The sequence below is a fragment of the Malaya genurostris genome, chromosome 3 (genome assembly GCF_030247185.1).
Source record: "Malaya genurostris strain Urasoe2022 chromosome 3, Malgen_1.1, whole genome shotgun sequence".
Taxonomy (NCBI): domain Eukaryota; kingdom Metazoa; phylum Arthropoda; class Insecta; order Diptera; family Culicidae; genus Malaya; species Malaya genurostris.
In genome coordinates, this window is record NC_080572.1 from 84,760,757 (window position 1) to 84,777,613 (window position 16,857).

At 37.3% G+C, this 16,857-nt stretch overlaps 1 protein-coding gene across 1 annotated transcript in view; it reads right to left on the bottom strand.

The window, feature by feature from the left end:
• The window catches only part of LOC131435167 (E3 ubiquitin-protein ligase goliath-like), a 191,492-nt gene that overhangs the window by 89,220 nt on the left and 85,415 nt on the right, over positions 1 to 16,857 (bottom strand). The gene's annotated exons all lie outside the window — the stretch shown is intronic.

Here is a 16,857-nt window from a genome sequence, read left to right on the forward strand (position 1 = left end):
AAATTTATGATCAGGAGTCAGTCTCATTGTTTCAAGCTACGCAATTGTAATGTTCATTATTAGTACGATTTAGCATCTTACCATTGCAAAAAAAGACCATAGTGTAGTGCACAAGAACATAAACCCTCCCAAAACGGCAGAGGTTCGCCCTATAGGAAAGCTTTTAGTCAAAGCCCGGTTTCGCATTAGCTAAGTACGAATCGTTAGCATACGTGCGTGTGTGTATGTGTGTATGTAACATTTTTGTGAACCCGCTTATACCTGAGATGGCGAATTGAATAAACTTAGTTTCAAATGAAAGCTCTTGAGAATACCAACGGCATCTTGGATTTGAGCTAATGTGCCTCTTTAAGTCGTAGACCACGCGGGTCTCTGCTGTATAGAATGTGCCTTATTAAATATATAGTTGAAAAAAAATACCCCTTCTTTATCCACGTAGTGGTGTGAAAATACCTTTCCCTTCTCACTTCATCAATCTCTGTCTCCCCATTGGTATTGTGAGTCTATCGAATAATTTAATAGTAGCTCTCAAATGAGTCTAAGTCGTTCGAAATCTCTGAGAAATTTTGAAGCATTAAGAAAGCACTGAAATTTGTCGGTTACGTCACATGTAACATTACATCTGCCGAACCGGAAATGTTTGCAATAACTCTTCCAAACTTGACATTGTTTGATATTGTAGCTTTTTAGTAAGCCTAAGTTTATCAAAATTCGTTCAGTCATCGTCGAGAAAATTGAGCAGATGCAAAATGTGCGGTTAGTCGGTTACGTCACTTATACCATTAAAATTCCGGAACAGGAAGCCACAACCTTTCGATCTTCCAACTTGATAAATGACTCAGTAGTATATCGCAAACAATCCTAAGCATATGGAATTGGGGTTATTTTAGAAAAACTACAAGGATCAGCCCCATGGGGTTGTTCGAGCCATTGATGTGGAACAAGGCAACCAAAATTTCTAATGATCGACATTTTCAATTAATCGTCACACTTTTGAATCCGCAAATGCAGAGTCTGCTTAGGGGCTGTTCATAAAAGACGTCACGCCACAAGGGGGAGGGGGGTGTTTCATAAAACGTAACCTTTATTGACAGGGGGGGGGAGGTTTTTGGACTGTGACGTCCAATATTTTCAATGAGCGCATTTTTGAAATACCTAATTATATTACTGCTTTGCCCTATTTCCTGAAAAAGTCTCCACAATAAACGTTTACATTCTATAGGAAAACGTGTATTTGTTGATGTAAAAGCTTCTTGTAAATTCGGAAATGAGTGATGCAGGAAATCATTTCTGTTGTGATCACCAAAAGTGCACGGAGGAGCGAGTAAATTAACGAAATTAATAAATTTTGCCTAATATGAGTAAAAAAGAAAAAGATGCCTTCAAACGGTTTAACTTAAGTTATGCACTGACAATTTTTTCAGTAATTTGATTTTCTAGCATTGATAATAGTATATCATAAGAATTTCTCTTATCTGATTCTGATGCAGTTTATTCAATTGTACTCCATTTGAAAAAGGGCGGGAGATCAACGATTTCAGACGTAGATCTTGTCATGTCTTATCTTGATCATATGTGATTTTCCTCCACCAACATCAAAGCTTATCGATTCATCCAATGATTGAACATACATACATCAAGAATCATTTTAGCTCAAAATCACTACCCATTGTGTGACGGAAGTAGTACCGATATTGATCGATGTGATTTAAATTTCACTGAACAACTGATAATGAAAAGATTCTCCGGCAGTGATCTCGTTTTGATGAGGTTTTGGTCTTTATTTTCTCAGCCCTGTATGCTCTACACGAAGAAAATATTATTCTTTACCTAAACCAATAATATATCTGTGTACCCCTAGGAGGAATGAAACAAATGATTCAAATGTATCATCAATTCCAACCAAATACTTTTGTTAATTTATATAACTGATATTAATAAAATAATTCCGATGATTTTGTAGTTTTAGGGATATTTTTTAATCTAACGACAGCATGTAATAAATCGATTTTTCCCTCCTATTTGTATGGTTTGCCATACATATTGAGAATGTATTGAGATGAATTTTATTTATTTTGAATTCGTGACATGTGACATAGGAGGGGGGGGAGGGTTGGTGGTCTTTGCTTCTGTGACAATTTGTGACAAAGGGGGGATGGAGAGTCAAAAATCGTCAAAAAAGCGTGACGTCTTTTATGAACAGCCCCTTAGTCTTTATTATGAACCAACACCGAACACGCGAACCCAGAATATAGACTATATTTGTCATGATTTGTATTTGTTTTTTAGCCGACGAAATTACTTCAATAGCCCAAATGTAGGCAATTATATGTTTGTACATGCTTGCTATACAGATATCGATATTTAAGCTTCTTTTCGCCAAGCTTGTGTTCAAGTTTTGTGTACAAGTAGTTATTTTTATAGCGTTTCTCTACCATTACTACCATTCTGGTATCTGAGAAATACGTTAGCTTGACTAGCTCGAGCCGGTGGTACTCTTTAGACCTCTAACGGTTGAAGCGAAAGAGGGATAAAAAGTATAAAACGTTTTGCAGAACTAACAACGAAATTCACTGGCGTGGATACACGAATGCTCGGAATATATACTCACGAGCCTTGAAAAAGACTAGATGTGAATATTTCCAGAGGAAGATCGATCAACATCAACGAAATAGCAAGGAGTTGTGGAAAGTCCTTAAACAAATGATTAAGCCAACACATAGTTCTTCGAAAAGCATGAGTTTTAATGGGATAGAAGAACGGTGTGAGCAAACCATAGTTGAAAAATTGAACAGTTATTTCATAAACAGTGTTCAACTGATCAATCAGAGTATTGATCAGGTCAGTGAACCTAGTTAAATAACACAGTCGATAAATAACAATTGCAGATTTGAAGGGTTTCACCCAATCACTTTTGGACAGTTAAGAGATATTTGTTTTAATTTGGAAAGATCGACAGGTATCGATAATGTCAACGCCAAGGTGATACAAGATTGCTTTCATGTTATCGGACACGATCTTCTGAACTTGATAAATGAATCGATACAAACTGGGCACGTACCGAAAGTTTGGAAAGAATCATTAGTGGTTCCTATTCCCAAAGTTGCTGGAACGGATAAAGCCGAAGAGTACCGTCCCATCAACATGTTGCACACGCAGGAGAAAATTTTGGAACATGTAGTTAAGGACCAGTTGATGAACTATTTGAACGGTAATAATTTGCTAATGCCGGAACAATCTGGATACCGAGAGGGACACTCTTGCAAAACCGCTTTGAATCTGGTATTAGCAAAATGGAAAGAGAGAATCGAAGTTAAAGAGACTATTCTTGCAGTGTTCTTGGATCTAAAGCGCGCTTTTGAAACAATCTCAAGACCTTTATTGTTACAAACTCTACAACGCTTTGGCATTGGAGGAGTAGCATACAAATGGTGTGAAAGCTATTTATATGATAGAAAACAAAAGACTGTATTTAACGATTTTGTGTCCAGTTCTCTAGATAATTCACTTGGAGTGCCTCAAGGCAGTGTCCTAGGACCAATTTTATTTATTATGTATATTAATGATATGAAAAGAGTTTTACGGTTTTGTGATATCAATTTATTTGCTGACGACACGGTTCTGTTTATTGCATCTAAGGATTATAATGAAGCTGTTGCACACTTAAACGAAGACCTACATTATCTAGCACGTTGGTTAAAATTCAAGCAATTGAAATTGAATGTCGCAAAGACGAAATACATGGTTATTTCTTCTGCGAGCACTAGACATGATGCTAACGTTGAAATTGATGGTGAGATTATTGAACGCGTTAGAGAGATGAAGTACCTTGGAGTCGTAATTGATGAAAAGTTAACATTCAAATCTCACATTAATAACGTAATCAGGAAGATTGCCAAAAAGTACGGAGTATTGTGTCGTTTGAAAAATGATTTAACGATCAGTAGTAAAATTCTTCTGTATAAATCAATCATTTCACCACACATTGACTTCTGTCCATCCATTCTGTTTCTTGCTAATAGTACACAAATCATGCAATTACAGCGACTGCAAAATAAAGTCATGCGATTGATACTTAAATGTAATAGATACACTTCCTCTACTTTTCTGCTGTGTGCATTACAATGGCTTTCGGTCAAACAAAGAATTTATTACTTGACAATGGTGTTAATTTTTAAATTAATAAATGGTATGCTGCCTCGATATTTGTGTGATCGAGTTGAGAGAGGAAGTGATTTACATAGATATAATACCAGAAATGCATCAGATGTAAGAACACCAAACTTTCTATTAGGCAGATCACAGAATTCGCTACTGTACAAAGGAATAAATTTTTTCAATTCGATGCCCAGACAAATTAAACGTGTTACAACTCTAAATGAGTTCAAACAATTATGTATTTCACATGTAAAATCTGTCTTATGAACCGATTTTAAAATATATATTATAATTTGATTTCTTTAAAATTATGTAAAATGAAGAAGAATGTATTTCGACTTATCACTATTTTTTGTAGATGTTAGAAGTTATTATGATCTGTATGATGATGATGGATTTTTTTTGTTATTAGTATTTTAGAGTTGATATAGATAAAAAGTAAATGAGTTGTCTACAAAAGTTTGAGCCCGCGCGCGTAAAGCAGTCAAAGACAATCTAGAAATGGAATAATGCTGAATTAAGAGATGTTATTGTTTGAGACCAATTATGATTTTCTTGAGTTATGCTGGGATTATTTAGAAGTTAACCAGCTCGTTTCAATTTTTCATTACTGGTTAAAGCATGTAATAATATTATCACTTAGATAACTCGTTCAGCTCACACCTTCGTAGGGGTATGAGGTGGGACCATCATCATCATCATTTCTTCTGCGATTTCGGTTTAAGCGATAAACTTTTTCTCATTATCAATCGAGTTCATCTCATATAAATAAGAAATTAATCTTATGCACTCAAAATTTACCCTGGGGTAGTTGTCAATTTTTCAGGCGAAACGACATAACATGGGATTTCATCCAATCTTTCATGACACAAGATCAGAGCATAGCAATTAAAGCTTCAAATCGTTTTATGGCACATTTTGTTTTGCTGTCTAGCAACAACCTACCTCTAGCAAGCTACGTGTAGGACTGAAACGTTAGCTATAATTTTGCTTATATTTATAACTTCGCTTGCTTCCAACAGCTTCGCTTTTGTATCGATTGACCAATCAGAGCACTGCTTTCCCTTTGATATATCGCTTTCTCCTTCAAAACCGTCGACTATGGCAGGGAAATCCGGTATGCCGGAGATTTTTTGCAGACAAAATAGGACACTGCTAACTATTAATCAACATTTCAATGATATACAATTAAAAATACATGGCTATGAACATTCAAATCAATACGTAGAAATATTTCCAATCAAATGGTGACATAATATTAATAATTTATACAAAATTGACTGAGCTGTAATTATTCAAAACCTGACCACATTTATACGTGTATTTTTCTTGAGTTTCTAGTTTGCACCTCTATATAGAAAACAAAAATGTGTTCCACATTAAAAATTCGAAACATTTGAGCGGAGAAGATAAAAGTGCGATTTTCAGTGACGTCACTTATACCATTATATCTCCGGAACCACAAGCAACAGCCATTTGATCTTCGAACTTGATCCACAATTCAACAGTAGCTTTCAAATGAGCCTATGCTTGTTAAATTTAGCTTAGCTATCTCTAAAAAAACAGTGTTAAAAAGGTAGTCGGTTACGTCACTTATACCAATATATCTCCGGAATCAGAAGAGACAACCAGATGATCTCCGAAGTTGATCAATGGTCCAAAGGAAGCTTTCAAAAGAGCCGAAGCTTGAGTCAGTTCAGCCATCTCGGTTAAAATGGAGTAGTTAAAAATCTTTGAAATCATGCACACGCAGACATTTTCCGATCTCGTCGAACTGAGTCGAATGTTATTTAACATTATAGGTATCCGAGCCTTCGTTTAAAAGTCGTTTATTCCAGCGATTCCATTAGTTTCTATAGATAAAAGCAAAATGGTCTTGTGGTACCATACAAAGTTCCTGAATTATTAACCGGATCCTTCTTCCAGTTCCAGAAATCAATGAAATAATATATAAATATGTGCGCCAAATACCCGTCAAACATCAAAACAGGAACGAACATATTGTATTCTCAAATTGATTTCCGTTCGCAAATTTTAATCATATAGATCAAACAATGTTGTTATTTTGCTGTTCTAGAAAAGACCTTTTTAACTTTTAAAGTAAAAATTGTTTGACTTGTCGAAACTTTCGAAGCAACTTTGATTTTTTGTTTGTATTACAATACACGACAAGCCAATAAAAATTTGTCTTCCTTTTATGTAGCTGTATATCTGCCTGTTAGTATGCAAAAGTTTTGCAATCACTGCAAAAACAAAAAAGTTCAACTTTGTTATATACCATTCAACTTACATCGTCGAGTTCGCAAAATGTTTCTGTGTGTAAATGTAACGAAAATAACCCATTGAAAGTTCTAGTATTTCATCCGGATCCAAATGCCACAAAACAATTCTCACAGTCTACTACCGCATTCGCAGTGTAAGTCAGCAGATTACCCTCACAGTGTATCAGTTCGTGTAGGTTCGAAACCCGTGCGTGCGCGGTAACAGAAGTTTTTTTTTCGTTGCATTTAAATCGCCTAAATGTGGCCTATCGATCTATTTTTAGCTTATGCTAGTGACGTATTTGTTTTCAGTTATGTCTACTCGAAGCAAATCGATAACAGATTATTTTTTTGTTTCAATTAATGAGGTTTTAACCTTGAGGTCATTTGCCTCTTCGGGTCAGCAAAGCTGTCTGACCCTATGTGTGGGGGGTTGGGGATCGAACCTAGGTGGGCTGCGTGGAAGGCATTGACTAACCCATACCCGAACAGAGCACATTAAAGATCTTGGCGTGATTCTGGATCGTGAAGTTACTTTCAAGTTACACTATGACAACATCATTCGTAAAGCAAACCGACAACTGGGCTTCATCTTTAAGATTTCGTCCGAGTTCCGTGATCCGTTATGTTTGAGATTTCTATATTGCTCGCTGGTTCGGTCATTGCTCGAATCTAATGCGATTGTATGGTGCCCGTTCCACTCTAATTGGATTACCAGGATTGAGGCAATTCAACGAAAATTCGTGAGATACGCATTGCGGTTTTTACCTTGGTCTGATCCAACGCAGCTACCGTCATACGAGGACCGTTGCCGTTTACTAAATCTTGAACCTTTGGAATTGAGAAGAGCATATGCTCAAGCATCATTTGCTGCGAAACTGCTTTTGGGTAGTGTAGACTGCCCTGCTTTACTCGAGCGACTAAATTTGTATACTCCTGAGAGGCCTCTTCGACAACGACCTTTTCTGTTATTGGAAACTCGTAACACACTATATGGTAAAAATGAACCATTCAGATCCGTTTGCCTACGATTCAATGAATTTGCCGAATATTTTAATTTCAACGTGTCGTCTAATGTTTTTTATCTTAGATTACTTGACCGTTTTCGTGTTGTCTACCGTAATAATGTACTTTAAGTTTTACTTTTACATTAAAATTTTTTATTCATTAAGACATACATTGTCAGATGAACTATAAAATAAACAAATAAACAAATAAACAAATAAACAAATAAACAAATAAACAAATAAACAAATAAACAAATCACACTATACCAGTACCCATATAACAGATTATGTATTTCCATTTTAGTTTTGTTGTTTGGTAAAACCACCCAACTGAAATCAAGTTTTTATTAAAAATTAACATCGTATTAAGATATATGTGTGCTTACCATGAAATCAGAAATATTTCTTAATGCGATGTGATGTTTTCGACTTCGATTTTCTAACTGTTAAAACGATCAAAACAATAGCAAACTGAGTAATCGCAAAAAAAACGAACATCACGACTTCAAAACGATTTGTCTATTTGATCTCGCGCTCTACTCGGGTAGCGTGCATGAACAGATGGCTGAACCGATTTTCACTCACTTAGTTTCAAAAGGATGGATTCAAAGCCCAAAGCAAAATCCTGAATTTGATTTACATTCGACTTCCAGTTCCGGAGTATCTGAAGGGTGAGATAAAAAAGACAATTGCGAGAGCCTTTTTTTTAAAGTAACCAAACTATTCTTCAAAACAGATTTAAAAAATATTTTAATTTCTAAATCTTATTAGTGATGGCCAAACCAACTAATTTCGTCTTATCGGTTTCAGCTTCTGTTTCCGAAAGTGATTAAACACTCCAAAGTGCACCTTACAAAGATATTTCGGAGACAGTTCGACTGATTTTCACAAATGTAGATTCAAATGAAGGATCATATCTTATGATAAAAAAAGAACCGGAATTTTCATTTTAAAATTCTAGCGCTTGTCCAATCGGTAAACTTTTATTCTCTCAACGTTGGCAACACTTTTATACACATTCTGTCAAATTTTGATGCATATTGTTTTTGTTTGGCGTCTATACAAAGAAGTTGAAAAATTTTCGTGTGGCGATTTTTATAATGGATGAAAATTTAGAACAACGTGCGTGCATCAAATTTTGTGTTGCAAATAGATTTAAGTGTTCCGAAACGTTGAAAATGTTAGAAAAAGCCTTTGGTGAATCGTCTCTAGGAAAACACAGGCATACGAGTGGTATAAACGCTTCAAAGGTGGTCGTACAAGCTTGGATCATGATGAAATCCCTGGCCGCCCAACAACATCTGTTACTGAAGAAAAAATTGAATCGGCGAAGCAAATCGTGTTGCAAAATCGTTCTGTACCGATTAGAGAGATTGCTGTGTTGTTGGGCATCTCTTATGGATCAGCCGAACACATTTTTACTGATGTTTTGGGTTTGAAACGCGTCGCTTCTCGGCTGGTACTTTCCAGATATGGCCCGTGTGACTTTTTCCTCTTCCTCAGACTCAAATTGCCATTGCGGGGAACGCGTTTTGAGACCATAGAGACCATAAAAGAGAATTCGCTGCGTAAACTAAAGGCCATACATTCGGCGGCCTATAAAACTTGTATGCAAAATTGGATCAAGCGTTGGCATGCATGTATTGCCGCAGGAGGAGAGTACTTTGAAGGCGATAATATAGAAATTTATTAAAAATTGAAATTTTGCGTTTTTTAAAAAAATTCCGGTTCTTTTTTGATCATAAGGTATAATCCCATAGATTGCTCTGAATTTATTGTGGATCCGACTTCCGGTTCCGGAATTACAAGGTGAATATTTTAAATTTCCAACCACCATTTGAGTGACCATGCGAATAATGTGCCGGCTCCCAGTTTCCGGTTCCAGAAGTACCGGAAATGGTGGTCGAAACCTACAAAACAAATTGAGTTTTTTTCGATTTTTCGGAACAGTTAAACCGATTATCACAAGTTCAAAAATTGTCTCATCGATTACTAGAAAACTTTATTTGGATTCGACTTCCGGTTCCGGCAACATATGGCGACGAGTGCCGAAGTTTTCAAACTGTCATCTAACGTGACGGTACAAAGAACTTGTAAACTCTGAAACTATGCTAAAAATGGTCTCAATATGTACTCACATTGAAAGAATTGTTTAAATTTAACACATCACTCAACAAGTCGTGTAACAGGTGGCGTTAGCATTGTTAGCATTGTCAAATCCATATGACGCCTATGAACCAACTTTCATAGGACTATGTATGAAATTTAACCACATTTAGATTAGTCAGAAAAAAGTGACAGCCATTAGAGTGAAACTACTTTTGGTATCAAAACCATTTGCTGTTCTTAGTTTCAAAAGTTTTATCCGGCCTTTGCGCCACCTAAAAGAGCCATTTGTAATTGGTTTGCTGAATTTTAATGTGTTATACATACACCGATAGTGGTGAACGTTCTGATTGTCCAATTGAGGTGGAAATTGTGTGAGATTGTTGAGTCCGTAAAGATATCCGAAGGCACTGTATTCACAATTATGTATGAACATTTGGCCATTAGAAAACTCTTTTCAAAGTGGGTGCCGCATTTACTCTCAGTCGATCAAAAACAACATATTGGTGATTTAGAGCAGTGTTGGGCCATGTTTGAAAGTTATGAATCAATTTGTTTGTGTCAATATGTGACAATGGATGAAACATGGTTCTATTACTTCACTTCGGAATCAAAACGAACACCATCTGAGGATACGTGTTAGAATGCGAAAATGAAGGAAAACCGACCTCGTATATCGAAAAACCACCACATGATTAGTTACTAATTATGTACAGTAATTTTCAATTTGCTGCTCAATATTTTCTATTATTCGCTAAGTTCATATGAAGTTAATGAAGCACCTCTCCCAAATAAGCTTGAAAATAAATCGAAGCCAGTGGATGGTTTGTTGATAATAAGTTGCAGATTAGTTACGATCGTTTTGAATTTGTTGCTTTCGAATATTTCGTAACTTCATATAAGTTCAGAAGCAAAGTACTTAAAGAAAATTGAAAAACCTGTTTTAATCCTTTCTCATATCGCACATATTCTCATATATAAATATGTGGTATTCTTTAAAATAATTTTCTTTGATTCTTGAAAAACAAAACTAGTATAACCTATGTAGTGAAACAGTACTCAGGTCGGTTAGGCCATTTCTAAGGAAACGAAAAAAGGTGCTTCCGAAACCGGAACCTTGGAACCGGTATAATCGAAGTTTGTTCGAGAAAAGTGACTGGGATTTTGAGTCTATGGCTACAATCTTCAGTCGTACATCAAAAACCCAAGAACAAGGAAAGCCGAATTAATGTTTGGCCATCTACTGACAATGACTCCCGATTGGAAAAGTTTTGAGACAACTTTAGAAATTATTTCACTTTTTATTATTTTATTCTACTTCCGGAATCAGAAAACGAAAACCAGCATGTCCGGAATCGGGTTGTTTGGTTCTCTATTGACAATGGCTACCGATTGGAATAGTTTCTAGGCAAGTAAAGAAATTTTGTTACGTGTTTTGTTTCGCCGCGTCAAGTGACGGTATTCAATTTTTAACACACTTCATCATATAATTCCGGAACCGGAAATCGGATTCGCATTAAATTTGGAAGTTTTGTATGGGACTATGATACCTTTCATTTGAATCTAAGTTTGTTGAAACCGGTCGCGCCGTCTCTGAGAAAAGTGAAAAAGTATTTTTAAATAATATTTTTTTTCGCTAATCACCCTGTAACTCCGGAACCGGAAGTCGGATCTGAATAAAATAAAGGAACTTTGTACAAATCAATTGTACCTTTCATTTGAATCTAAGTTTGTAAGAATCGGCTAAGCCGTCTCTGAGAAAAGTAAGTGCACTTTTTTCATTTTTTTTGCACATATCACCCTATAATTCCGGAACCGGAAGTCGGATTCGCATAAAATTCAAGAACTTTGTGTGGGGTTATAAGACCTTTTATTTAAAACTAAGTTCGTGAAAATCGGTTCCGCCATCTCCGAGAAAAGTAAGTGCAAAAAAATTGTTACATACATACATACATACATACATACATACAAGGTGAGATGAAAAAACTGCAACAAAGTAAAACGCCATAATTTTTTCATTTTTTTTTAAATTTTATTGAATGAAAGCAAAAAATGTCGGAAATAACATCAAATTTGAGAATCGGTTTAGATTTGTTCGAATTGGCCACCTTTGGCACGAACTATGGCCTTCAAACGGCCAATGAAACCATCACACGCTGCCCGAAAGTGGCTCTGCGGTATTTTGTCCCATTCTCGGCGAAGCGCTTGCTTGAGATGATCGACACTTTGGTATTTTTTAGTGCCAACCTTGCTTTCCAAAATACCCCAGGCACAATAGTCCAACGGATTGGCATCCGGAGATTTTGGTGGCCATTGTGCGGTGGAAATGAAGCGAGGAACCTCATTTCTTAACCATTCTTGGGTGGCGCGTGCTGAGTGCGATGGTGCTGAGTCCTGTTGGAATGTCCAAGGTCTGCGGCCGAAATGTTTGCGTGCCCAGGGCTTCAGAACTCCCTCCAAAATATTTTCGCGATAGATTTGCGCATTTATTTTGACCCCACGGTCGATGAATACGAGCGGCGAGCGACCATCGGCTGTTATGGCGGCCCACACCATCACCATGGCCGGCTTTTGAGTTCTGGTGGCCAACCGAAGTTGCAAATTTTCAGCTGACCTCTCTGGCAAGTAAACACGATCATTTTGTTTGTTTACAAACTGCTGGATAACGAATGGTTTCTCATCGGAGAAAACCAAATTCGGCAGTTCACCACTTTCGGCCAAGCGAAGCAACTCTTTAGCTTTTTCGAGTCTAACTTTTTTTTGCGCATCAGTAAGATCTTGCACTTTTTGGAACTTCAATGGCTTTAGTCCAAGCTCATTTTCCAATATTTGCCGAATGGCATATTGCGATATGTTCAGCTCACGAGCCATTTTTCGGCCACTGCGACGCGGATTTCGTTCAATTCGCTTCTTCACTTTTCGAACCATTTCTGCCGATGTTGCTGTTTTTTTTCGTCCACTTCCTTGACGTCGGGCTACGCTACCAGTATCACGGTAACGAGCGATGGTACGAGACACAAAAGATTTATTCACTTTTAAATGCTGGAGGGCTCTAACGATAGCCACTTGTGGTTTTCCAGCCAAATGCAAAGCAATCACACTATCACACTTGAATTCCATCACAAATAACTTTTTTTCAGAAAAATTCCCACCAAAATGCTTTTGTGCGCTTGTAAATAATATAATGAGCTGTCACTAGAATAAATCTGACAGCTGTGGGACGAGCGGTTTAGAAATGACAGCAGTCTGAAGTTGGTTGCAGTTTTTTCATCTCACCTTGTACATACACACACACACACACACACACACACGCAGAGAGAGAGAGAGAGAGAGAGAGAGATTTTGCGTATTTGACGAACTGAGTAGAATGGTAAACTTTTATTCTCTCAACGTTGGCAACACTTTTATACACATTCTGTCAAATTTTGACGCATATCGTACGATTAGTTTTTGTTTGGCGTCTATACAAAGAAGTTGAAAAATTTTCGTGTGGCGATTTTTATAATGGATGAAAATTTAGAACAACGGCTCGCCTTCGAAGCGTCATTCGGTCGATTGTTGTGCGGTTTCGACGTCATATTCATAGATCCACACCTCATCACCAGTTATGATGCATTCGATGAATGTGGGGTCACTATCTGCGTTGGAAATCATCTCTTTGGCCACATCAATTCGACGCTGTTTTTGAATGAAATTCAGCTTTTTTGGCACCAGCCGAGAAGCGACGCGTTTCAAACTCAAAACATCAGTTAAAATGTGTTCGGCTGATCCATAAGAGATGCCCAATAACACAGCAATCTCTCTAATCGGTACAGAACGATTTTGCAACACGATTTGCTTCGCCGATTCAATGTTTTCTTAAGTAACAGATGTTGTTGGGCGGTCAGGGATCTTATCATGATCCAAGCTTGTACGACCACCTTTGAAGCGTTTATACCACTCGTATGCCTGTGTTTTTCCTTTTTCCTCGCCGTATCGTTGTTAGACTATTTCCATACGAAAAAAAATCAACGAATTATGAAGATTGAGTACAAATTTTATGTAGTTCAAATTATTCGGACAAAAATCCGAAGTAATCTTGCAAAACAAGTTCTCACTAAAACAAACAAATAGAGATGAATGTGTACCCAAGGTAAGCAAATTTATCGCACAGCAAATGCTTCAAAACAAACATCAAAGCTTGAACCAAATCTAATGAGATTTATCGCTGATAGCCGTCAGCGTCAAAACAATGCAGCTAGCATGCGAAGCAGGTTTTTGTATTTAATTGCATCACACACTGTTTTTATATGAGTGTGAAACTAATCGGCGGTCGAGGTGCTATAATTATCAATACCAAACTTCACAGCGGGTTCATGATTTGCCATGGTAGGTATAACAGCGGTGTACATGAAAATTAACTACAACTTGTGGTCTTCTAATGAAACTTTGTACCATTTCACGCAGAATATCTCATGCTTGGAGTTAATGAGAAACGGTTTAAAATTTTATGCTACTATAAGAGTGTCTATCCAGAACATAGCAGTAACATCACAGATACAGATTTCCTTTTCAAAGTATAGCTATCGAAAAAAAGTGATTAAAAATTTAATGTGATTCGACACGAAGACACAATCAACTTCCAGAACGGCTTCACGGGGGTCGCCGGTGTCCGCGACATGCACATGTAAATACGCGTAAATGAGTTCGTTTGCAGTGCGATGAGCAAACAAAGACGGATTGGGAATGCGCCGCACATTCTCGGCAGTTGGTCCAATATTTTAACTGACAGAGCGAGGATGTAGGGGCAGTTGGAGTAAAAAGGCCACAAGCCAAGCTAGCATCTGTTTGACGCTATCAAAATATGTGTATGAGAAAATTACCAGTTAGTTTAGTTGGTAGGAATGAGTGCATAAAATGTTTCCTTTGTTTTGTCTAACGCCAATATGCTATATACTTATGTGTTACACTTGATAGTGGTTAAGATCGAAACAGCAGCTTCCAATCCAAACGAAAACACCACACAACTGATACCGGCTCTGTCAGTGCCACGGCCTTTATGAGAGTTAAGGAACGGCAGTTCAAATCCCGAGTCAATCAAATTCACGTTTCAGCTTCTACTTGTCCGTACATATCGGCCCGAATTAAACTACAAGTGCATCATAGTAATTAAATTTGAACTGTTAGACGGATGAAATACTTAAATCTGAACTGTTATGCATCAAAGAGTCGAAAACGAAATTGACTAATGATGAAGTACAAAACACATGATACTGTTCGTTTATAATGAATCTAAAGTCGCTCCGGGTGGTGATCTTCCCCTAGCTTTAGGCAATCCGAGTGTCTTCATCGGTCATTAGCCAGTCCCCGTAGAGGGCCGGAGAGGCGACGGCGGGGCACGGTACGAACGCAAGTGTTTTCCATTTGATGACTAAATTCTACAGATATCAATTCTCGACAGGATTGATCTAATTTTAGACACCGACGCTTGTTGGTAAACGATATTCCATTTGGTCTGGAGTGGGGGAACGCGTTTTTCGAAATCGTTAAACATGGTTGGAATTTGTCGTTAATAGCGGGTGTAAATGACTTGCATATCACTTGATACCATGATTGATTGCTTCATATTCGATAAGTGACCACTTATCGTACTTCTGCTTATGAACAATCAACCAAGGTCATGCATAATTGAATTTGAGATCACTTGAGTGCGGATGCAGACGTTCTGACTTTAGAAATCTTGAGATATCTGTTGAAAGGCTGAGTTGGAAAACTTGGATCACATCGAAGCAATTTTTTTTTCCATAAATACGTTTATTTCTTAAGGCAGTTTACATAAGTTTTTCTTCGCCGTAGCATCACTTTTACATAATATTCTTATCCTAATTTAATTCTAACATAGTCACAACGTTTTGAATTTATTAAAACATATTCTCTTATAGCTTAAATATCATCTTAGGTAACTCGTCATTAATTATGAAATCTACTCGGAAATATTATTTGAACCAAACGATTAACTTCTATAAATTATAAAATAAGCTGTTATTTTCAGACATTTTGTTGATAATTTCATAAACTGTTTCGAGTTTGTTTGTATCATTACATAATTTTTATTCTAATTTAGCTATTGGTTGAACTCATGGACGCAGCTGGGATCAGAACTAAGTCTTAAAAGGGGCCTTTATTAAATTGAAACTCCAATTTTCTTTATGAAATGATAAATAAGTTTCATGTATGAAAGGTCACGACAAGCAAGAATGTCTCGAACTGGGATATTGGATAGTCTACCTTGGGTACGCAAAGAATTTATTAGTTGAGATCTGGCATCACGATACTCCACGCATGTCCAAACGACATGATCAATATCCCGATAACCTTCTCCGCAAGCACAATGATTAGTCTCGGAGAGCCCAATTCGAAGGAGATGTGCATCTAACGTGTAGTGATTGGACATGAGTCTGGACATCACACGAATGAAATCCCTACTCACATCCAGTCCCTTGAACCATGCCTTTGTCGATATTTTCGGAATAATTGAGTGCATCCACCAACCCAGATCATCTCTATCCCAAGATGCTTGCCAGCTGGCAAGTGTTCTTTGACGAGACGAGCTATAGAATTCGTTGAAAGCAATCGGTCGCTCATAAATTTCACCCTCAATAGCACCACGTTTGGCTAAAATATCGGCTCTTTCATTGCCAGGAATGGAGCAATGAGCCGGGACCCAGACTATAGTGATTAGATAATTATTGTTCAATATGTCGTTCAGGCACTGTTTTATTTTGCCCAGGAAAAACGGTTCATTTTTGCCAGCAGCGTTTGAGCGAATGGCTTCAATTGCACTCAGACTATCTGTTAAGAGGAAATAATGGTTTGGAGATAATGTGACGATTACACTCAAACTATAATGAACTGCTGCTAGCTCTGCTATATAAACAGATGCAGGTTCTTGAAGCCTAAAGGAGGGCGAAACATTATTGTTGAACATACCAAACCCTGTCGCTTCTTCAATTCGCGATCCGTCCGTATAAAACATTTTCTCAGAGTCAATATGCCTGAACTTACTTGAAAATATTTTTGGGATTTCCGTCGAGCGTAGATGATCCGGGATTCCACGCACTTCACGCTGCATGGATGTATCGAAAAATAAAGTTGAGTCAGGGGCACTTAGGATGCTGACACGGATAGGAATATATCTTGAAGGGTTGATTTCCTGTGACATATGGTTAAAATATACTGTCATAAATTTTGTTTGAGATCGAAGCTCGACTAGTCGTTCGAAATTATTAATTACCATGGGATTCAGCACCTCACATCTTATTAGCAGGCGTGATGAAAGCTCCCAA